The sequence below is a fragment of the Sus scrofa genome, chromosome 16, assembly GCF_054392235.1.
Source record: "Sus scrofa isolate SSC_HxYL_T2T_F1_AM1 chromosome 16, Sscrofa_HxYL_maternal_Yorkshire_Landrace_v2.0, whole genome shotgun sequence".
In the NCBI taxonomy this organism is placed as follows: Eukaryota; Metazoa; Chordata; class Mammalia; order Artiodactyla; family Suidae; genus Sus; species Sus scrofa.
Window position 1 is genome coordinate 20,370,573 of NC_139398.1, and position 25,899 is coordinate 20,396,471.

Below are 25,899 nucleotides of genomic sequence, written 5' to 3' on the forward strand. Positions count from 1 at the left end.
ACAGAGAAGGAAGAAAAAAAAAATCCTGAAAGCTTATATACTGTGTGATTCTATTTATTTAACCTCCTTGAAATAATGAAGTTTTAGAAACAAATGACAGATTAGTATTTGCCAGAGGTTGGGGGAGAATAAGTGGAAAGGGATGGGTTTGGTCATAAAAGGGCAACATGAGGGATCCTGGTGATGCTGGAACTGTGTGGTATTTTGATTGTGGAGGTGGATACATGAACATACACATGCAATACATTACCTAGAACGAAACACATTCCTGTGCACACACAGGTAAACTTGGGAAATCTAAATAAGTTTGGGAAATCATTTCAATAACCTGATTATGTCATTGTTTTAGAAGACTTATTTGGGCTTGTGTGGTACCATGATTCTTCTCATTATAGCACTAGTTCCTGGCTTGATTACATGTTACATATAGATTAGTTCTTCTACTACTAAGTAAAATTATTATTATTACAAGAACATTTTTTGGTGATGTCTCAACACTTGCACCAACCCATATTCATCTCTCCAACTTGTTCAGGAAATATAAATCAAAAAAGGTGGTTTAGAAGGCATTTTCATTTGGAACATCACTGAAAAATTAAAATCTGTGGTAGGTACCCAGGCCAGTCTCTAAAAGTATAGAAAGCCCATACTATGGCTAAAATGTTATAAAATTATATCAGTTACATCTTGAATCTTAAAGGAAAAAATTATATCAGTTACATCTTAAATCTTAAAGGAATGACTAGGATTCAGAAAAACAAACAAAAAAATAAACAAAAACCAGGAGAGCTAGAAAGCAGTAAAATAACGGCCATCTTTTAAGAAACTGCACTGCTAAAATCCTCAGGTTTTAAAACTTGCTCTGGCCTTACAATAGTTATTCAGGTCTAAATATTTTTAATGTCTTATAAAAATGGTCCATAGCAGCCATTCCAAGGAGTAAACTGGGAAAATCAGTTAGTGCAAGATCACATCTCATTTCTAGTGATGGGCTGGATCACTACATGAAGGGAAAAAGTGTTTTGCTTGGCTTGAGCTCTCTTTAAAAGTCCAGGCTTGTTTAATGAAAGCTAACACACAGTAATGGAGTGGCAAGTGAAATAAAGAACAAGGAGAAAAGGAGAAATAAAGGTAGAATGGTGGTGTTCACTAAGTGATGGTTTAAAGTAGCAAAGGGGAGTGAGCAGAGCAGAAGAGAGTTCCAGGGGAGGGAAAGAAAACATACTAACTCTCTACCCTGGTCAACAGGTACCATTGTTATCAACTACACACAGCTCTGCACAATGACCCTCATGGGTACTGAGCAATTCTATTTGTGTGTAAAGCAAAGAACAGCAAATTACCTCTCTCACTGTACTCTGGTGGCATCTGAAGGTATCAGCCTGCCACTTTGAGTCCACATATTGCTAGTTGAAGAGAACACAGGCATACACACACCACAGCTCAACCAAAGGTCAACTTGCCCCCAAATATAGCAAGATTAGAGTTAAACGGCAGGAATGGAGAATAAATCCCTTAACAAAATGTCCACAGATTCTTTATCAAGGAGAATTGGTAAGAGAGTTTTAGACCAAAAGGAATATATATGCTTTCCTTACTTTCTTATTTATTTGAAGATTTGACAGGAACATTTTAAAAACCATTGGTGTTTTGGGGTGTTCCTTTACATTAGGGAAAAAAAGGCTTTTTTTCATTAAGATGTATAAATAATAAAAGCATAGAACTCCTTAGTGTGTATGTTGTGAGCTGAATTGTTTCCCCTTAAAGTTCATATGTTGAATTTCTAAACTCCAGACTTTAACAAGGGAACTTATTTGGAAATAGGGGCGTTATAGATGCAATTAATTAAGATGAAGTTATGCTGCAATAGTTTGGGCCTTCACCCTATTATGACTGGTGTCCTTATAAAAAACAGGAAATCTGGAGGGAGACAAACAGACACACTCACACACATAGGAAGTACATTATGTGAAGATGAAGGCACAGAAAAAAGGATTTGGATTTTCTTCCACAAGCCAAGATAAGTCAAAGATTTTCAGCAGATCACTAGAAGCTGGAGGAGTCTTGGAACAGATCCTTCCCAAGTGCTTTAAGAGGAACATGGATTCATTGATAACTTAACCTCAGATATCTGCTTTAGGGAACAGCGATACAACATATTTTTATTGTTTAAGCTTCCCAGTCTTTGGTCCTTTGGTACAGTAGCCCTCACAAACTAATATGTTATGTTACAGTTACAGTGGGAAGAAGTGACATTTATTCTCAGAATTTACAGTTGTTCTTAAACTGACTCTGGACAAGAGTTCAAAGTTACAAGCCAAGAATAAAAGGTTAGATCATATCCTAAGGTATTTGATGCCAGATACTTCATAAATGACATAAAATCAAAAGTTAATCTCACAAGTAGGTAACACTAAGTTAGGTAGAAATGAAAGATATTTGATTTTTTTTAATATTAGGCATTCCTAGAAATCTATCTATTGGCATTTTGAAGTTAATTAGTTATACTGGTCATTTTAATGAATAATTTTTTAGTCCTGTAAAAGTGCAAATAAAAAAAATTTATAAGCATAGGTATATGTATGGTTGAGAAAAGTATCCCATATGGAACAATTCAATTACTTTCTTCAAGCTATGGGCCCTAATTACATATAAAAAAGTGACAATTATAATCCTCTACAGAGCTAGATTTCCAAAGAAAAATATATAAAGATATGCCTGAAAGTCCATGATTCCACCAGAATATTAAAGTATCTATTTTTCCCAGGAAAATTTGAATTTAAATAGAATTTAAACCAATAGTCCCTTCTCTATATAACTGGCTTCCAATCAAAGAAATCTTTAAAAAGTGCTATTTAAACATTTTTTAGTTTTTACAAGTCTCTCCATTAAAAACAATAACCACAGAAACATTGTATTTTAAAGTTTCATCGACTATTTAGTGTTAAATATGTCCTATGGCGCACAGTTAGCTAATCCCATGCTAGGGATTAGAGCCTCTCAGCTGATGTTTGAAACGAATCTGAAAAAGATTCGAGTACATAAAAGAGCTCTCAAGATATCCTTTCTGCAATAAAACTTAAGTCTTGTTTCCTTTGGGGACTGCCCCGTGTCATTCTTTTCGCTTGGCTTCTTTTTGTACTACTGCTTTATAAACAGCACACATTCCATAACGTTACATATCAATGAGAAACAGAATGGACTTTCTTGGAAGTCTCTAAAGACCAATTTGAAATATTTAATAAGGCATTTTAATACCAAGCAAACATTCTCTGAGATTGCAAATCATTATGCATGACTTGTCAGGGTTCACAGCTCTGTTAAAATCTCAAGTGAATTACCGTTGAGCAAGAACTTTGAGTAAAAATAAGCTGGAGATTTATGAAGGCTGAGAGTACCTCTCTGAAGGAATCTCTTAGGGCTTAATTCTCAGATGATTTTTCCAGGGACTGTGGAAAAGCAAGAGTCATCAAGACACAACTTTCATTCTACACAGAAGGACTGTGATTCCACCAACAGAGCAGTAACGCCATGTTCCAGTCATTGCGTGATTTTGTAAAGCTTTGAGTAGTCACCCAAAAATTATTGGATTAAAAAATAATCCTCTGAAAGAACAGTTATGAAACATCTGAGTAACAAAGCAAAATTCACTGCTCTAATTTTATATTTTAAATCACGGCTATTGCTACTTCCCATGTGCTTCCAAGCAGATCCTTTTTATGGAAGATCTAATGTGAGACTTGATATTACTCAAGTAAACTTTTTATCATGTCCCTTACATGAAAAAAATAATTATTAAGGAAATAATATATATTTAGAGTGCCAGTGATATGGGGATCCCTTAGCTATATGTCATTTAATTTAATAATATGATATCTATTGAGAAAATTACATTCAATGTCTTTTTACAGATGGGAGCATTGAGGTTCATAAACATTATATAGTTGTCAAATTGAGAAGGCAGAATTCAAGCCTGGCCCTGTTTTGATATGTAACATTCTTTCCTGTATACACCATTGCTATATCTGTTGAGTTTAATAGTTACAATATCATTTGCCTTTTTCTTGCCCTTTGGTTCCATGGTGGTGCATAATGACAGCCCAGATGCATCTACTTAAAGAGAGGCTGCATTATATTTCACCCCCCCACACACACACACACCGTAGCCCAAGGCCAAATCGATAAATATATTTTGTCAGACGAAGGTATGTATAAAATACTTAGGGAGAAGCAAACTCCAGGTACCTACAATGATATTGTGTTCTTCTGTAGCCTTATAGAATGCTCATAATTCTCTTGATTTCTATACGGAGTAAATGGGTGCAGTAAAAAGGTACTTGATTCATACCCCACCAGTCTTACATATTTTCTAAATGCATTTGTACATTGCTCTCACATTAGTCTCTATCCTGTTCTGCTCTGTTTGCAGGAAATTGTCATTGACATTGATTAGTGTGTCCCATGTCCTTTCATGAATGCCCAGCTCCTGGGGAAAGGTAACACCATCCTCCAAGCCTTAGCTATTCTAAAGTCCTTGACTGGTTGCCTCACAGCCCACTATTTTGACTTTTCATTTCTCCTATCATTTCTGTAACTTGTACCACAGACTCAGTCCCTTCTACTGAGTTAAATGATGGTAGATTTGATTTTCCTGATTGAATGCTGATGCATACCGAAGGTATTAATGGGTTTCTCCCAAACTATCCTTCATATCTTTTTGAATAATAACTGAATTTTACCAAATATAAAGATTAGTTCTTGCACTTGCTTCAAATATAGTTACTACTTGCCAATGAGAATCTGGGTGTTACTTACATTGAATAACTTGAAATCATTTAACATATTGGAGTCTGACAAAACATAATTTGGAGATCTGTGAAATTTATGTAAAATTTAAAGAAATGAGACTTTTGGGGAGAATGCTTTTAATATGGAAAATTCATTATACATATATTCTATCCATCTATTATTTTAATTTAATTTAATTTAATTAATTAATTTATTTATAATGATCATAACAATCTGATTTCACAGGATTTCCATCCCACAGCCCAAGCACATCCCCCCACCCGCCAAACTGTCTCCTCCGGAGACCATAAGCATTTCAATGTCTGTGAGTCAGCACCTGTTCTGCAAAGAAGTTCAGTCTGTCCTCTTTTCAGATTCCACACATCAGTGGAAGCATATGATGTTGGTGTTTCATTGAATGGCTGACTTCGCTTAGCATGATAGTTTCTAGGTCCATCCATGTCACAAAAAATGCTGGTATTTCATTCTTTGTAATGGCTGAGTAATATTCCATTGTGTATATGTAGCACCTCCTCTTGATCCACTCCTCTGTCGATGGACATTTAGGTTGTTTCCATGTTTTGGCTATTGTAAAGAATGCTGCAATAAACATTGGAGCACATGTGTCTTTGCAAGTCGTGGTTTTCGCTGGATAGATGCCCAGGAGTGGGATTGTTGGATCAAATGATAGTTCTATTTTTTTCTGAGGAATCTCCATACTGCTTTCTACGGTGGTTCCACCAATTTACAATCTCACCAACAGTGTACTAAATGTTACTTTTTCTCCACACCCTCTCTAGCACTTATTGTTTGTAGACTTTTTGATGATGGCCATTCTGGCTGGGGTAAGTGGGTACCTCAGAGTGGTTTTGATTTGCATCTTTCTAATAATGAGTGATGTTGAACATCTTCTCATGTGTTTTTTGGCCATCTGTATGTCTTCTTTGGAGAACTGTCTGTTTAGATCTTCCACCCATTTTTTGGTGGGGTTTTTTGTTTTTTTGGTATGGAGCTGCAGAAGGTGTTTATAAATTTTGGAGATTAATCCCTTGTCTGTCAATTCACTTGCAAAGATTTTCTCCCATTCTGTGGGTTGTCTTTTCATTTTGTTTAGGGTTTCCTTTGCTGTGCAGAAACTTTGAAGTTTGTTTAGGTCCCATTTGTTTATTTTTGTTTTTATTGTCAATACTCCAAGAGGTGGATCTGAGAAGATGTTGCTGCCGTTTATGTCAGAGAGTGTTTGGCCTACGGTTTCCGCTAAGAGTTTTACAGTGTCTGGTCTTATATCTAGGTCTTTAATCCATTTGGAGTTTATTTTGGGATATGGTGTTAGAGAGTGTTCTAATTTCATTCTTTTCCATGTGGCTGTCTAGTTTCCCCAGCACCACTTATTGAACAAGCTGTCCTTTCTCCATTGTATATTTTTGCCTTCTTTGTCATAGATTAGTTGGCTGTAGGTGCATGGCTTGAATTCTGGGCTTTCTATCCTGTTCCACTGATGTATATTTCTGTCTTTGTGCCAGTACCATACAGTTTTGATGATTGTTGCTTTGTAGTATAGTCTGAGGTCAGGGAGCCTGATTCCTCCAGCTCCATTTTTCTTTTTCAGGATGTCTTTGGCTATTCTGGGTCTTTTGTGCTTCCAAACAAACTTTAAAATATTTTGTTTGAGTTCTATTATTTTTAGATATAGATGAATAGCATTAAATACTTCAATACTTTTTAGAGTATTCTCTAGTTTAGCATAGGTCATAATTAAGTCCACTGTATAATGGCTGATTTTATATCAATTTATTATCAAAAATTAGAATTTGTTTCTACAAGTTGCTTTAATACGTACACTTTGGAAAATACTGTACTAAGAATAAGTGTTATTAGGAAGTTCAGCATTTTTTCTCAATAATACACTATTATTTCATCTGAATTTTCATTCAGTAATAACAAAAGCAGAAATAAGTCCAAAACCAATAAACAATGAAACTACTACCAAATAGAATACCAAAGACAAAAATATTTTGTTCTTCCTTGCTCATAAAAGTTGTCAATGATATTTCAGAAGAGTTTAATAAAAGGTCATAAATATTTATGTATATATTATATTTATACATATTTGTGTAAATATATATATATTTACATATATTTACACAAATATATGTAACAACTGACATTCAACCACTGACCTCAATCAATTGGGAAAATAACTTCAATTTATTTTTTACCGGTTATCTGAAAAATTGATTTTTAAATATTATAATAACACAGCATATATATATTTTACAGTAACCAAAAATAAAACAAATTAATAGGCATAAAATTAAAATACTCTTTATGCCTTCATTCCATGCCTACTCCTACCAGATCCACTATTCAAAAGCAGCAACATTTGTCCTAGCATATGTTATTTCATTACAATTTTTTAAATTTTTTTATCACAATTGAAAATATTCCTTGAGGAGTTCCCATTGTGGCTCAGTGGTAACGAGCCCAACTAGTACCCATGAGAATATGAATCCCTGGCCTTGCTCCGTGGATGAAGGATCCCACATGGCTGTGAGCTGTGGTGTAGGTCACAGACATGGCTTGGATCTTGCATTGCTATGGCTGTGGCACAGGCCAGCAGCTGCAGTTCTGATTGGACCACTAGCCTGGGAATTTCCATATGCTGCATGTGTGGCCTCAAAAAAAAAAATAAATAAATAAAAGCAAAAAAAAAGAAAATATTAATAGATATTCCATAATTAAAGGTAAAGAATTCACTGCATCTACATGAACTCCCAATACTTCTCTCCAACCACAAAATTTTACTTACACTATTAATTTTAATTATGTTAATATTAAAGATAAAATGTTTAAGTACCTATATCTTGCTACATTGATTTTAGATAGCAGATACTGTGTCCCTCATGATTTCAGAGGAAACATATATAATTTACTAGCTTTACATCCTTGATTTTTGTCAGTTATATATTTGAGGTCATTGTAGCATACAACGTTATACTACGCTCTTCCTCTAAAAAAAGAAATGACTTTTATGTATTTTCTATGTTTTCAGAGACGGAATATACATACAATGGACAATGACCAGACCACATGTAAAAACAGAACTCTGAATCAAAAGCTGCAGCAGCCACTTTTAAAAACCAACCCATTATCTACAATAATTAGCACAGGATACAGGCCACCATCCATAAGCCAGACTATAAGAAGTCAAATCATCTCCCTAGCAACAATTCAGGAAGCCAAATAGTAACAGTCTCAAATGGCCAGAATTTTATTAATAACTTCCAGCTTCACTAATTTTTCCCCATTTACAACTTGACCAATTAGATAAAGCAAAATACGCATCCTTAACCAATCACATAGTATGATCTGCTTCTAGTTAGCCCACCTACAGTTTCCTCACACTTCAACTATGGTATCCTTGAAGCATTTCCTTTTGTCCACTATAAAGCTTTCTCATTCTCCTGCCTGCCTTCGAGCCCCTGACAAAATACAAGTGATAGTGGTTAACTCTCTATAGCAAACTCTATATAGATTTTGCTTATTTTTCATTTGATTGGTCTTCATTTGTTTCTATAAGTTATCTATAAAAAATAAAGAAGAAGCATGCTTTAACTACAAGAAATGTATTCTCTCCAGATCCAATGAACACAACTTAAATAATTCAAAAAGATGCAAATGCCTTATTTCTATGCTTCTGTCAACAAAATGAGAATGTTTAAAGTTTCAAGATCAAATGACTTCAGAATTTTTTAATGTATGACATATTTTCTACTCATTATTTTCTATATCCAATATATTCTTTCTTTCTAGTATAGTTTAATACTTACTTTAATACTTTCTAGTATACTTTGATACTTTAATAAATTCTTTCTATTATAGTTTAATACTTTTTAAAGTTAATAACTAATTCTAGCACATAAATGCACTATATGTCCATTCTGATCTACAGATTCAATGCACTCTCTATCAAAATCCCAAAGTTAATAGAAAATACAAAAGACTATGATAATAGAAGCAAACTTGAATAATAAGAACAAAACTAGAGGAATCACAATTTCTGATTTCAAAATATAAAACTAAAGTAATTAAAAGTGTGTGGTACTGGCATAAAAACAGATATATGGACCAATGTAACAGAATAAAGAGCCCAGAAATAAATCAACACATTTTTTTTTGTAAATTAGTTCCATCTCATGGTGATTTAATTAATCTACTCTGGTGAAATACTTTATGTCTTTTTTAATCATTACTCAATTAATTTATTATATTTATAGTTGTACAAAGATTATCACAATCCAATTTTATAGGATTTGCATCCCACACCCCCAGTGCATCTGCCACCCCACAAACTGTTTCCTTTGGAAACCGTAAGTTTTTCAAAGTCTGTGAGTCAGCATCTGTTCTGCAAAGAAGTTTAATTAAGTTTAATTAAATTTAATTAAGCCCCATTCATTTATTTTTCTTTTTACCGCCTTTACTCTAAGAGGTGGATCTGAGAAGATGTTGCTGCCGTTTATGTCAGAGAGTGTTTGGCCTATGTTTTCCTCTGAGAGTTTTACAGTATCTGGTCTTATATCTAGGTCTTTAATCTATTTGGAGTTTATTTTTGTGTATGGTGTTAGGGAGTGTTCTAATTTCATTCTTTTCCATGTGGCTGTCCAGTTTTCCCAGCACCACTTATTGAACAGGCTTTCTTTTCTCCATTGTATATTCTTGCCTCTTTGTCATACATTAGTTAGATGTAGGTGCTTGGGTTTAATTCTGGGCCTTCTATCCTGTTCTACTGATCTATATTTCTGTTTTGATGATTGTTGCTTTGTAGTATATTCTGAAGTCAGGGAGCCTGATTCCTCCAGCTCCATTTTTCTTTTTCAGTATGTCTTTGAAAATTCTGGGGCTTTTGTGCTTCCAACCAAACTTTAAAATACTTTGTTCGAGTTCTATGAAAAATGTCCTTGGCAATTTGATAAGGATTGCATTGAATCTGTAGATTGCCTTGGGTAGTATAGTCATTTTGATAATACTGACTCTTCCAATCCAAGAGCATGGTGTGTCTTTCCATCTGTTGTGTCATCTTTAATTTCTTTCATCAGTCTTATAGTTTTCAGAGTTCATGTCTTTTGTCTCTTTAGGTAGGTTTAGTCCTAGGTATTTTATTCTTTTGGATGTGATGGTAAACGGGATTGCTTCCGTAATTTCTCTTTCTGATCTTTCATTATTAGTATAATAGAAATGCCATTGATTTCTGTGTATTAATTTTGTATCCTGTGACTTTGCCAAATTTATTGACGAGTTCTAACAGTTTTCTGGCAGTATCTTTAGGATTCCCCAGGTATAGTATCATGTCATCTGCAAATAGTGATAGTTTTACTTCTTCCATTCCAATTTGGATTTCTTTTATTTCTTTTTATTCTCTGATTGCTGTAGCTAGGACTTCCAAAACTATGTTGAATAGGAGTGGCGAGACTGGACATCTTTGTCTTGTTCCTAATCTCAGTGGGAATTCTTTCAGCTTTTCACCATTGAGAATGATATTAGCTGTGGGTTTGTCATATATGGCCTTTATGATGTTGAGGTAGGTTTCATGCTATGCCCACTTTCTGAAGGGTTTTTATCAGAAATGGGTGTTGGATTTTGTCAAAGGCTTTCTCTGTGTATATTGAGAGGATCACATGGTTTTTATTCTTCAGTTTGTTAATGTGGGGTATCACACTGATTGATTTGTGGATATTGAAGAATACTTGCATCCTGGGGATAAATTCCACTCGATTATGATGTACAATCCTTTGAATGTATTATTGGATGTGGTTTGCTAGTATTTTGTTGAGGATTTTTACATCAATGTTCATCAGTGAAATTGGCCTGTAGTTTTCTTTTTTTGTGGTATCTTTGTCTGGTTTTGGTGGCCTCATAGAATGAGTTTGGGAGTGTCCCTTCCTCTGTGATTTTTTTGGAATAGGTTCAGAAGGATAGGTGTTAGCTCTTCTCTAAATGTTTGATAGCATTCACCTAAATGTTTGTGAAGCCATCTGGTCCTGGACTTTTGTTTGTTGGAAGTTTTTTAATCACAGTTTCAATTTCAGTACTTGTGATTGGCCCATTCATCTTTTCTATTTCGTCTTGGTTTAGTCTTTGAAGATTGTACTTTTCTAGGAATTTGTCCATTTCTTCTAGGTTTTCCATTCTATTGGCATAAAGTTGCATATAGTAGTCTCTTATGATCCTTTGTATTTCTGTGATGTCCGTTGTTACTTCTTTTTCATTTCTAATTTTATTGATTTGAGAGTCCTCTCTCTTTTTTTCTTGATAAGTCTGGCTAAAGGTTTATCAATTTTGTTGATCTTTTCAAAGAACCAGTTTTGGTTTCATTGATATTTCTATGGTTTTCTTCATTTCTATTTCAGTAATTTCTGCTCTGATTTTTATGATTTCTTCCCTTCTACTAAATTTAGGTTTTGTCTGTTCTCTCTCTAGTTGCTTTAGATGTAAAGTTAGCTTGTTTTTTTTTTTTTTTTTTTTTTTTGAGCTTTTTCTTATTTCCTGTGGTGGGCTTGTATTGCTATAAACTTTTCACTTAAAATGGCTCTTTCCACATCCCATTGGTTTTGGAGTGTTGCATCTTAGTTGTTATTTGCTTCTAGGTATTTTTTAATTTCCTCTTTGATTTCTTCAGTGATCCATTGTTTGTTTAGTAGCATGTTGTTTAGTCTCATGTGTTTGTATTTTTGCGGATTTTTTCTTGTTGATTTCCAGTCATATAGCGTTGTGGTCAGAAAAGATGTTTGATATGATTTCAAATTTCTTAAAGTTACTGAGGTTTGATTTGTAGCCCAGGATGTTATCAATCTTAGAGAAAGTTCCATGTGCACTTGAGAAGAATGTGTTCTGTTGCTATTGGATGGACTGTCTTACAAATGTCTATTAAGTCCATCTGGTCTAATGCTTCATTCAGGGCCTGTGTTTCCTTATTGATTTTCTGTCTAGATGATCTGTCCATTGCTGTAAGTGGGGTGTTAAAGTCCCCCACTCTTATTGTGTTATTGTCGATTTATCCTTTTAAGGTTGTTAGCAGTTGCCTTATATCTTGTGGTGAACCTATGTTGGGTGTGTAGATATTTAAAATTGTTATATCTTCTTCTTGGATTGATCCTTTGATCATTAGGTAGTGACCTTCATTGTCCCTTAAAATATTCATTTTAAAGTATATTTTGTCTAATATGAGTATTGCTACTCCAGCTTTCTTTTGTTTCCTGTTTGCATGGAATATTTTCTTCCATCCTCTCACTTTCAATTTGTATGGTTCCCTAGAAGTGAAGTGGGTCTCTTGAAGACAGCATACATATGAGTCTTATTTTTGTATCCATTCAGCCAGTCTATGTCTTTTGGCTGGGGTGTTTAGTCCATTAACATTTATGGTAATTATTGATATGTATGTTCTTATTGCCATTTTATTAATTGCTTTGGATTTATTTGTGTTGCTCTTTTTTCTTCTCTTCTTCTCTTGTTCTCTCCTCTTGTGCTTTGGTGACTATTAGTGTTGTATTTGAGTTGATTTTTCTTGTTTGTTTGTGTATCAATTGTAGATTTTTAGTTTGCACTTACTCTGAAGTTTTGATGTAAGTGTCTATACATATAAGAGATTGTTTTAGGTTGTTGGTCTCTTAATTGCAAGTGCATCTCCAGTATCCTGCATTTGTACCCTCTTCTTCTCATGATTTCTGATTTTGGTGGCATAATTTTGCATGGATTATTTCATATCTTTACTGTACATATACCTTTACTGGTGAGTCTTGTCATTTGTGGTATTTTTGTTTATGATTGTGGCCTTTTCTTTCCTGCCTAGAGAAGTTCTTTTAGTATTTGTTGTAAGGCTGGTTTAGTGTTGCTGAATTCTTTCAGCTTTTGCTTATCTGTGAAGCTTTTGATTTCTCCTTAAAATCTGAATGAGAGCCTTGCTGGCAATATATAAGGCAACTGCTAACAACCTTAAAAGTAATCTTGGTTGAAGGTTTTTTCTTTCATCTCTTTAAGTATATAGTGCCACTCCCTTCTGCCTGCAGAGTTTCTACTGAAAAATCTGCCGATAACCTTATTGGGGTTCCCTTGTATGTTATTTGTTTCTTTCCCCTTGTTGTGTTCAATATTTTCTCTTTGTCTTTAATTTTGGTCAGTTTGATTAATATGTGTCTTGGGGTGTTCCTCCTTGGGTTTATTTTATATGGTACTCATTGTACTTCCTGGATTTGAGTGAGTGATTCCTTTCCCATGTTGGGGAAGTTTTTGGCTATTATCTCTTGGAATATTTTTTCTGTCAATTTCTCTCTCTTGTCTCCTTCTGGCACCCCTATAATATGAGTGGTGGTGCATTTAACATTGTCCCAGAGATCTCTGAGATTCTCTTCATTTGTTTTCAGTCTTTTTCCTCTTTTCTATTCTGCAACCATGATTTCCACTTATCTGTCCTCCACAGGGCTTATTCGTTCTTCTGCCTCCTATATTCTGCTGTTGGCTGCTTGTAATGAACTTTTATTTCAGTTATTGTATTTTGCATTTCTTCTTTAGTGTTATATCTTGTATCTCTTTGTTCAGTGTTTCCTGTAAATTATCCATCTTTGCCTCCAGTTTATTTCCAATGTCTTGGATCATCTTCAGCATCAACAGTCTAAAGTCTTTTTCCTGGAGGCTGAGAATCTCCAGATCACCTAGCTGTTTTTCTGGGGTTTTTTCTTTCTCCTTTATAGTTGTCTGTCTTTTCATTTTTATAGGTTTTTGGTGTGGTAACTTTTTTACGGATAATAGAATTATAGCCTCTCTTACTTGTGGTATCTGCCCCCTTGTGACCTAAGCTGGTATGTGGGCTTGCTGTAGGCTTCCTGATGGGAGGGACTGATGCCTGCCCACTGGTAGGTGGAGCTGATTCCTATCCCTCTGGTGGGTGGGGCTTTATCTCTGTGTGAGATTAGAGGTGGCTGTGTGCCTGGGGGTTTTTAGGCAGCTTGTTTACTGATGGGCAGGGCTGTGATCCCACTTGGATTGTTGTTTGGCCTGGGGCTTCTCAGTGCTGATGGGTTTGGGCCAGATTTTCCAAAAATGGACACCTCCAGAGAAACACATGCTTATGAAAATTCCCAAGAGCTTTGCTTCCAAAGGCCTTTCCCCACAACAAGCCACATTCACCCCTGCTTTCCCAGGAGGGCATCCAAGAAGTGTAGCCAGGCCTGACCAAGTTTCCCACGGAGACTCTGCTTTGCTCTGGGACCCAGTGCACGTGAAAGTCTGCATGTACCTTCCAAGAAGGGGGTCTCTGGTTCCCCCAGACCTGAGGAATTCCTGTGCACCAGCCCTACTGACCTTCAATGCCAGATGCTCTGGGGACTCTTTCTCCCAGTGCCAGATCCCTATGCATGGGGGTTTGATGTGGGGCTCAGAACTCTCACTCCTGTAGGTGAGTCTCTGTGAACCAGTTACTTTCCAGTCTGTGGGGCTTCCTACTTGGGAGGTATGGGGTTACTTATATCACATAATCACCCCTCCTACCTCTTGATGTGGCCTCCTCTTTGTCTTCTGGAGTAGGATATCTTTTAGAAAGTTTCTGGTCCATTTGGTTGAAGATTGCTCAGCATTTTGTTGTAAATTTTGTTGTTTTTAGAAGAGAAGTTGAGCTTCAGTCCTTCTATTCCACCATCTTAATCCCATCTCAGCACTTTATATTATGAATTGATCAGTTTTCTTTGGGAAATCTAAGTCTAGTTTATTTTTATAAAAAGTACATGGAGAAACTAAGAGATTTGAAGTAGCATAAAATCTGGTAGATAATATCAATTATTGAATAAAAATGAAAAAGTAAATTGGTTTTGTGGTCCTTCTTGAACAAATGTTATTATTAATGGTAAATAAAATGAATAATTACTCCACAAAACAGTAAAAGCATTTTACCAAATATCAGAAAAGTGATGTTCAAAAATTAACAGGCTGTATTTCTACAAATTCTTTCCTCTAGAAATAAATGTAGGTGGAGGATTGACATGTAATCATTCAATATTTACCAAACATTTTTCCAAGTGATGTATTTTTAATTAAAAAATACAGCAAAAGTAAACTAATAGAACTTAAGAGCCTTCTCTTTACAAAAACCCTGAAGCTTCTTCTCTCACTCCCTTGAAATGTTGCCATAAGTACAAATATGAAATAGTTCTCCCATTTCATATGCTGTTTTACTTTGTTGATGTTTTTCTTTGCTGCACATAAACTTTTAGAGTTCCATGTAGTCTCACTTATTTATTTTTGATTTGGTGTCAGTGTAAAATCCATTACCATGATTAATGTCAAGTTTACCTCCTGTGTTTTCTTCTAGGAGTTTTATGGTTGCAAGCCTTACATTAAAGTCTTTAATCCATTTTGAGCTGATTTTTGCATAAGGTGCAAGATAGGGGTCCTGATTAATTCAGCATGTAGCTGTTCAGTTTACCCAACACCATTTGTTGGAAAGACTATACTTTCCCCACTATATATCCTTAGTTTTTTAGTTAATAATCAATTAATCATGTATGCATGGGTACTTCTGGGCTCTTTATTCTGTTCCATTGATCTGTGTGTCAGGTTTTATGCTAATATTGTACTGTTCTGATCATATCAGCTTTACAGTATAGTTTGAAATCAGGAACTATGATGTCTCCAACTTTAGTATTTTATTATTTAGACTACTTTGGCTATCTGGAGTCTTTAAAAGATTCATACACATTTTGTGATTGTTATATTTCTGTGGAGAACATCTTTGAAATTTTCATAGGGGTAATACAAAATCTGTAGACTAGGTAGTATGGACATTTTATTTAATTTTTTTACTTAATTTTTTTTTTTTTTTTTGGTCTTTTTGCCATTTCTTGGGCCACTCCCATGGCACATGGAGGTTCCCAGGCTAGGGGTTGAATTGGAGCTGTAGCCACTGGCCTATGCCACAGCCACCGCCACATGGGATCCAAGCCGCATCTGCAACCTACACCACAGCTCACGGCAACGCCGGATCCTTAACCCACTGAGCAAGGCCAGGAATCGAACCCACAACCTCATGGTTCATAGTCGGATTCATTAACCACCGAGCCATGACGGGAACTCTGGTAGTATGGACATTTTAAAAATATTGATTCTTCCAATCCATGAACATGGAATATCTTTCCATTTATTTGATCTCCTTCAAGTTCTTTCCTCAATGTCTTACAGCTTTCAGTTTTCTTTTAATTACAGCTCTTTCACCACCCTGGTTAAATTTATTTCTAAGTTATTTTTTTAATGCTATTGTCAATGGGATTGTTTTCTTAATTTCTCTTTCTGATGATTCATTGTAAAGGGATGATATTGTGGCCCAGTAAATTGTGGCTTGGGCTGTCTCAAAACAAAAACTAACTGCTATAGAAGAAAAGTTACAAAAATAAGAAGAACAAAACTAAAACTTAGAAATTTTTATTCAATTTATAATTCATCAGTTGCCCTATGTGATTCTTCATATGCACTCTGATTTACTATGTAGAACTGTAGTGTCAAACTCGCTCTACTCAAATTATCACATTCTGAAGTTATGCCCAAGGGTAATAATTTTTAAATGGTTGCTAGAATCCTGGAAGATATCCAGGTGAAGCTCCCAAGATGTCTGGGCAGAACTAAATCAGTTCCCCAACAAGCAGCACAATGAAATAAGCACAGCTGGTGTCTCTTCTTGTTGCTTTGCAACAAAGAACACAGCTGCAAAGGGAAACAGGTCTGGGGTTTAGAGATTGGAAGGGAATAAAGAAAACATGAAAAAGATTGGGGATATTTTAATACATTTCCAAAGATAAGAAACCTTGAAGAATTTAAGGGCCATGCAGTAAAACTTCTTATCTTCTCCTTATATGCCAAATTAAGTTTTAGTACTCCATTGAAATTAGAGTTTCTACATTATATATTCATAATTTTCATAAAGTATATTTTATTCTCTCTCCAATGAATTAAAAAACATTATCCCTATAATCTGTTATAATTTAAAAAATAGTTTTAAATAATGTTTAATTATAGATAGATTTTATTACCATACAGAAAAGAATAGGTAAAGGCTTTTATGTTTCTGTGAAAAACAAAATGTGAAATTTATTTTCAAGAAAATTGTATTGTGATCTGGTATGATTTGTTTTGAAATAATTTCTATATATAAAATAATTTTTGAAAATTTAAAGAGGTTGAAAAACAATCAAATTTAAATTTGTATGAAAATCTCCTGATTCCAGGTAAAAGCAAGACTAGAAGGGCAGAAATTTGGATATACTTACACACAAAGAGACAAAAATCACTCATTTTTTTTTGAAAAAGAGTTTTACCAATATGCACAATTAGAAAAAAAAAACTAGCTCTTCTATGATAAATATATCAATGTCATATTACTAAATGTCTTAAGATATTTAAAATGTCCTTTCCATCTGAAAATGGCAATGCTGTTTACAAATATGATATTATTCATTTTATCTTCACTCCCAAAAAGCTGCACATGTAGCTGAATACTAACTCCAAAAACAGGAATAATTTCATCTCATGGTTATTTTCCTTTTTTGTGTGATGACAGTCAATAATATTAGCCTTTCTTTTCTTTCTTTTTTTCTTTCTTTCTTTCTTTCTTTCTTTCTTTCTTTCTTTCTTTCTTTTTCTTTCTCTCTCTCTCTCTCTCTCTCTCTCTCTCTCTCTCTCTCTCTCTCTCTCTCTCTCTTTCTTTCTTTTTCCCCCTTTTTAGGGCTGCACCTGTGGCATATGGAAGTTCCTGGGCCAGGGTCAAATCAGAGCTGCAGTGGCCTGCCTGCAGCACAGCCATGGTAACACCAGATCTGTGCTACATCTGTAACCTACGCTGCAGCTGGATTCTTAACCAACTGAGCAAGGCCATGGATTGAACCCACATCCTCATGGATACCAGCCAGGTTCTTAACTCGCTGAGCCACACTGGAAGCTCTAGCCCTTGCATTTCATATTCTTAGGACTCAGTTCTGAAAAACTTAGACATTTAATAAAATTGAAGAAAACAAAAGCACTTCTATAAAATAATCAGTAGAAGCAGGAGAAAATCATTAAAGCTGGAATGGTAATGAACCACATATCACAGAGAAAAGAAAATAAAAAAATATTAAATGTGCATTGATAAAATGTATACAAGTCTCTTCATAGTCCTATCAGGTTACAATGACCATCCATAATATTATGTTAATCTGTACACATAGGTTCAATTTGTTGAATGCAATCACACTTTAGATAAGTTTTTTTTTAAAGCAATATGAGAGCTAATAGCTTATTAGATACCAGTTGTAATTCAAATGGCCCTATTCTAAATCAATGCTATAAAAAACAGTTTTTTTGTGTGTGTGCATGTATGTGTGTAAGAGCCAAAATGACTCTCATGTAGCTACACTTACTCTTCTTTCTGTGAGCACAAATAACCTGACATTATTCAATGGTTTTCCATGAAGATAACATTAGGAAATGTTATGTAATTAAATATGGTAACTATTATCTGAACATGAAAACTGCTTACCTGGGCAGATAGAATTTTGGTCATAAAATACAGGTGTAAGTATTTTAACACTAAGGGATTTTCTTTGGAAGTGACTCTAATTTCACACATCATTTTTCCCATTCATGTTTCTACATTGAAATCTTTTCATTCTTTTATCTTGCATGTTTATTAGGACAGTGATTATCAATTGAAAGCCATTCTGGTCTCTAGAGATCTTCTGGCAAAGTCTTCAGACATCACAATATGGCAGCAAGTGGGAGGGATGCTATTGGAATCTAATGGGTAGAAAAGCCATGGATGCTGCTAAACATAATTGAACGCATAGGATGGCCCCCACCACAAAGAACTATCCAGTCCAAAATGTTAGTTGTGGCATATTTGAAAAACCCTTAATTAGGGGGATATGATTCCCTAGATAGTAGCTGAAATAACATGGCATATGTAAATCAAAGAGATAAATAATAACCTTATATTAAAGCAAGCATCAAAACCTACTTCAGATTATCATGCATCTTTATGAAAACATGCCGAATGCCACAGACTTTGCTGATTACTCCTCAGTGACAAAAAATATACAACCACATTTTGCTTTCCTTGCTGGCAAATAACACACAGCAATTACTTAGAGGGCTCCATGACCATTTCTCTGCATTGTAAACATACAAAAGACAATAATCTGATAAAAATGCACACACACCAAGAGTCCCTAGTGCTGCCTTCTCTTGCCTTCTCTATATTCTCACAGTTCATTTTGCAAAGGTCTATAGGGAATCCATCATTTGCATCATGATCCTACTTATTCCTCCTTAACACACATGCGTGTGCACGTGTGCACACGAAGACATGCACACACACACACACAAATATATAGAGAAGCATTTCTCATCATGTGACCTCTATGTAAAATGCACTTATTTTTCTCCTTGTCTAACTGACAAAGCGCCATATATTATGTAACATTCAGAGGATGTCTTCTCTAATCAGAAGGCAGGGCTTCCTATCTAACTCTGCGGTTCCTTTACTTTTTTTTTTTTTTTTTTATTATCAAATGCCATATTGAAATTTTGTGTTTACCAGTCTTCAGCCTGCTCAAATTTAGGGGCCTTGTTTTATTTACCATTTTATTAAGCCACCATCACAGTTCCCAGCACATTAAATGCCTTCATTCTCTCCCCTTCTTTCCAAAAAGAAGCAGAGAGATAAAAGGGTAGAGATTTGTTTTTAATGACTGGATAATTCAAAACTTAATTTATGTGTATATGGTGAAAAACAATGATCCTACTGGGTCCTATATGCCTAGAAAATTGTGTTGTCACCTGTCACACTGTTGTTAGTTGTTATTAGTATTGGAAACTGATATAACATTAGGTTAGTATAAACGCTATCCATTTCTCTATTGTCATAAATCTAGATTTCACTTATTATAATTGTATAAATAATGTGTACATATTAATAAAGAAGAATATATGTTTCTCATACCAAATAAAGCTGCAACCCCCTTTTTTTTAGACGTAATCACTTTCACCCATGTGCATGTGTCTCCAGATATTTCCTATGTATGGTTATGTCTACTCAGCAACACATATTTATTATTTTTAAAAATAAATAAGATGCTATTTCACATAGACTTCTGAAAACTTTTTTCTCACGAAAAGAATGTGTATCTTGGCATGTCGGCATATACAATTTGAATTCATTTATGTTAACACTGCCTTATAGTATCAGTATATGAATAATCATTTATTTGATAACTTCTTTATCAGTGTACTTGAAGTGGGTTTTCTACTTTTCACTATTGTGAACAACACTGCAACAGGCATCTTTTTATATATATTTTTGCATAACCATGTCAATATATCTGTATAATAGTTTTCCACAATAAACATATATTCTTTTAAAATTTTTGATAGATATTGCCAAATTATCCTCAAAAAAACTATGGAAATTTACCTTTCTGCTAACAGTTCTGCACATTAACAACTCTGTGAATTATCAAATTTTCATACTTGGTAGGTGGACATTGCCATCTCCTTCTCCTTTGCAGTTTCTTAAATTAGTAATGAAATTTGAGACATTTTTGTATAATTAACATGTATTTATTTTTCCTATGAATCTCCTGCTAATGTAATTTCCCCGTGTTTGATTGTAATGTATTTTATTTTAATCTTTTCAGGGCCACACTTACAGCGGATGGAGGTTCCCAGGTTAGGTGTCGAATCAAGGTTGTAGCTGCCAACCTATACCACAGCCACAGCAATGCCAGATCAGGCCGTGTCTGCAACCTATACCACAGCTCACGGCAACACTGGATCCTTAACCCACTGAGTAAGATCAGGGATCAAACTTGAGTCCTTCTGGATACTAGTCAGATTCATTTCTGCTGAGCCACGACAGGAACTTGTGTAGTGTATTTTTTATTATTATTATTATTTAAAAAGTTCCTCATGTGGTGAAAATTACACACGGTACCTTTGACCTGTGTGTTTATATTTCAGTTTATTATTTTTCATCTTATTAGAGTTAGCATAATTATCTGACATCTATATTTTCAAATTTTGATTTAAATTCACATCATTTCTTGTTGGTTATTGGATTCATATCTTTCATTAAAAAGTCCTTTATCACATTTGTTTGTTTTGTTTTTGGGTGTTGCATTTTCATTAGCATATTGAGCATTTCAGTTTATATAGTTTAATCTCAGATGTATTGACCATTTAGTTTGTCCTTAAGTATTGGGAAAAAATACTTTTTCACATTGTCCAACATCATGACTTCACCTGGTTCTTCATCTGAACTCCACTCCTTAGCTTGCTTAATGCAGCTACTTTCCACTTCAGAAAGTGGCCCCGGACTAGTCCATTTGCCTCACTGTCCACACCATCTGTGTCATGATGGTTTTTTTCCAGATTATGTAGAAACTGTCGTCTTTCTCCATGCTGTATGTATGTATGTATGTGTTTTGGGGTTGTCAGAGGAATTTTTGTTAAAAAGATTGTCCCTAGTATAAACAAATGGATATTCCTTTACTTCTAGGAAATTTAGGGTGGATTTTTCTTTTTATGGTAGGTAGCTATCCCAAAATACTATCTCTTAAACAAGAGCAACATTGTAATAATATCAAATATTCTAGTGAATTAGGAAGAAGACACTTACCTCTGGCTCTGTAAATTGTGTGGATCCTGGAACATTTACTTTTCTTTGTTATAATATTTACACAAATAGCTTGATTCAGATTTTATGTTTTTATCTATACTAAACCCAAATCTGAAGTTCTAACTTAGAAATCTTCAGTTGCACTTCTTACCATGTGATCTTGGACAAATTACTTAATTCTATATATCAGCTTTATCCTCTGTAAAGCAAGGACAATAATAATGCTGCCTAAATGATGATACAAGTATGGAATTAGTATAAATGGTACACAAGGCTGGACACAGTAAGAGCTCAATAAATATTCTTTGTAGTTGTCTCAGTGATTGCTATCACTAACACTGTGGCTTCCTATAGTCTCGGAACTTGGCAAAAACTAACTGGTTATTTTGTGGTGATCAACTTGAGATTTCCTATAAAACGCATAGTCTACAAAATTTTCAATCTCCTTCTATCCACTGATCAGAACTTCTTTTGATCCAATCGATTCAACAGCTGATAAGAAGCAAGATTTAGATATCTGAAATCAACTCTAACCTTCACCACAGCCAGAAAGAAAAATCGCTGCCATAGTAAAATCATCTAGAATCACAATTGTAGAATTGGGGATAGAAGAAGGAACTATTTTACGTATCCTTCCCAAACCAAGTCATTTAATAGAAAATGTCATCATTCTTTCTCATCTGATGCTGAAACCTTTCTCCCCATTCATTGGATTCAGTATTAGGTGCAATTCTTTGGTTATTGGGTTCATATTAAAATCTAGAATTTGTCCAAGTATCAATTCAGATTCAATGCAGCTGCATATGTCTGAAATACAACTCAAAAGCTTAAGAAGATGTGATTCACTTTCTTAAGAAAGCTCTTGAGATTCATAGGCCAGGGCCAGAGCATTAGTTCTGTCTGAGCCCTTTTATCTTTCTGATCCATCTCACTTAGTAAGAGGCCTTTATCTTTACCATCCTAAGTGGCTGCTGCATTTCTGCATGTGTGCCAGGTGTGTTTTTTTTTTTTTTTTTTTTTTCAGGAAACCTCTATCTTTCCTGGAATTCTCACTAATTGGCCTCAACTTAACAGCCAACCATCTAGAATTACATTACACGGCCATTCTTAGAAGAAATAGAATGATAGTAAGTGAATAATTAATTCTACTTAGTATCACCCTGAACAAAACTGAGTTCTCTTAATAAAATGGAAAGGGAGGCTAAACAATAGACCAACAGGGTTTACCTAAAGTGAAGAAGCACAATTCTATTGTTTGTAACAAATGCCATATTTTATGTATATGTGTATGGGCTGTCAGAACACTAACTGCCTTGGATCAGCATATGACTTTCTGTCAGGAGGATAACACATCCCCTAATTTCTCCCCTTGCCTCAAGATCTCATTCCCTAAAATCCCTCACAATAGATGTTGTTGCTGAACTTTGTATGCAAAAGGCTAATAAATATTTTAGGCTTTGTGAGTGATACAGACTTGGCTGCAAGGCTTCAGCTTTGCCACTGCAGTGCCCAAACCACCGTATTTGGCAATATTTAAATAAATGGGTGTGGATTTGTTCTGGTAAAACTTTATTTACAAAAAGTGGCAGCAGGCTGGATTTATCTCCACTGCCATGGTTTGCTGGTCTCTCCTCTACCATGTTACTAGCTTTTTATTTCTAAAATTAGAGGCAGTGCAAATATCACTCATCCTTAAGCACACAATGTAAAGGGAGTTTCTCACTCCTTCTATACCTTCATACTACAATCTGCATTAGATGATATTTGTTGATTTTTATGTACTTGTTTTTCCACAATGAGTTCATCCACACACAATGTCATCTCTAATGGTCTGCCAAAAGCTTTCCATACTCTTTCAACAGAATCATGCCTAGAATCATGGAATAAGACAGATTGAAATCCTACTCTGACTCTGCTTTGTTCTTTTTCTCTACTATTTTCAGGAATTATTTCTCCCTAACTGAAGAATAAGTTGACCCTTGAACAGCTCAGGGGGTTGGGGTGCCAACCCTCCCTGCAGTTAAAAATCCATGCATTACTTACAACTGGCCCTTTACATAGAAGGTTCCTATAAGTGGACCTGCACAGTTCACACCTCTGTTGTTCAAGGGTCAACTGCTCCATGTATTCCCATTCCTATCTTCCGCTCCAAGACCTAGATACAAACTGAAACATCTGAGCTTGTTCCTAAGAACTCCAGCCTTTGCTGCAATTATTCCTCTAGGCTTCATGATTCCTAAATTCCCAGCATCCTTTAACATGCTCACATGCACCCCTTTAGCTTTAATTGTGTTCACACAAAGGTATACATTTCAGTGCACATTTGTGATAAACTTTTCTTTCCTCTTGTCATTTCCCTTGGCTTTTGGGGGGGGGCACCTATGGCACATGGAAGATCCCACCTAGGGCCAGGGATCAAACCCACACTGCAGCAGCAACCTGAGCCATAGCAGTGACAATGTGGGATCCTTAACCACTAGGCCACCAGGGAATTCCTTTTTTGGCTCTTTTATCTTTGCTTTGGTTCATTTCAACTATTTGCAATGTCAATTGCTTTCCTAAACATGTTTCTATACAAGGTAGAAGAATAATATATTTTCTGGATCCTTCTCCATATATGTCTTTCATGCTGACAGAAGAATCAGGTTTTGACTGAAAGAAGGATTTGGGGTTTCAGTCTTTCCTCTATAGGCTGACATTGGTATTTGATTGTTAACCACATTCTAGTATTTCAAGTGATAAATATGATGGGAAAATATTTTTTCTCAGTTGGTAATTTTTAAAAATCTAGGTTTATAAAAATGTTCTCTTTATCCTTTGGCTTTAGGAATGTTGCCAGGATTCACCTAAGTTTGCTTCTTATTATAGTAACTCTTCCTAAAACTCAGCAAATCTACTAAACTTGTAAATTCTGTGTATTCTTCACCTCTGGGGAAAAAAAATATTTTTCCTTTCCTTTGTGTGCTATGTGGTATTTTTTGCTCTCAGGGAACATACATTACTCATACAATACATCTAATGAACAGATATATCTTCTATGTCTCATCTTTTCTCACAATTTCCATCTATTTGTATTTCTGATCTATCGTTTTACTTACTTCATATAGTCTGGTAAATTCTTAAATTCCAGGATAATAGTTCAGGCCTTATCAGTGACCATTCATGTCTTACTCCATATATTGATTTTTTGTTCTTTACTTATTTGTAGAAAACATGGTTTTGAGTTAGAGAAATCCCTCTGCAGTGTCTTTAAAACACCAGTGCTCTTATTACTGACTGTTCAATACACCTTCTTGGTAATGACTGCTATGCTTGTTTTTCTCTTTCTGGTGCCTTGCCCCCTATGGTTACTGTTTGTTTCCTTTGGGCTCCCTGGGGTTCACATGTGGCACCTGGCAGTACCTCACCAGTGACCTTCTCACAAGCGATGGAGTCATAGAGCCCTTTGCTTTTAAGAGAATTGGCAGATGGACTGTCAGCCCCTTGACAAGGCACTAGGAGAAGGTCTATTCTAGAGTTTTCACACAAATTGTCACTTGCCAGGAATAACAGTGTTGTGCCTCTCAGTTTTCCTAGGAGACCAATGAACCTGAGTGACTTCTGGGCCTTTCCGCAGACTCTGTGGCTGGACCCTGTGTTCTACTCTGGTCCCTGGGGAGCCAGTGTGGCTCTTGCTTTCTCCCCTGAGATTCTGGTTAAGGAGAATTTAGTCTCTTTCTAATCTGCCTCCTTAACAGCTTCAGGAGGTAATTGCCTGTCTCGGGAGAACTAAAATGGACCGAATTTGGGAAGAAAATAAAATGTAGTCTTCCACTTAAAAAAACCTCTTATGTATATGAGACGAAAGATGTTAATTAAATATATTGTAATCATTTCACAATATACATGAGTTAGGAGGAGGACGGGGAGAAGAAGGCTGTGTATAAGGCTGTATCCATCAGGCTGTATATCGTATGCAGTGCTGTATGCAACTGTATCTCAATAAAAACTGGGGAAAAAAAAAAACTTTCCAAATTAAAAAACAATATATTTCACAGCTGAAATTTATTTTAATTATATTTAGAAAAACTCACCATATGAGATAAAAATAAAATAGCTAGATCATGGAAACCTGTGAATAGTGGGAGAGCCCCAAATCGTCAAAGAACTGGAGACCTTGATTATGATTTATCAAATGCAATGTAGGTTCTGCATTCAGGAGAGCCTGCCATCAATTTCTCCCTGGCAATTTTGGAAGTAATTTATGAAAGTTACTTACATACTTGCCACTTCGCATATATTTATAGCGGTATTCCAAATACTTCATAGGGTTGTTGTATATTTTTAAATAAATATGTAAATAATTAGGTGTATGTGCAACATTTATTGATTAATATAACTACTATTTATACTATTAATACTGCTATAGTTTGATCATAACCTGA

The 25,899-nt window shown here is 35.2% G+C and overlaps 1 protein-coding gene across 20 annotated transcripts in view; it reads right to left on the reverse strand.

Annotated features, from left to right (window-relative positions):
* CDH18 (cadherin 18) overlaps positions 1–25,899 on the reverse strand; it is a 1,020,178-nt gene that overhangs the window by 219,737 nt on the left and 774,542 nt on the right. The gene's annotated exons all lie outside the window — the stretch shown is intronic.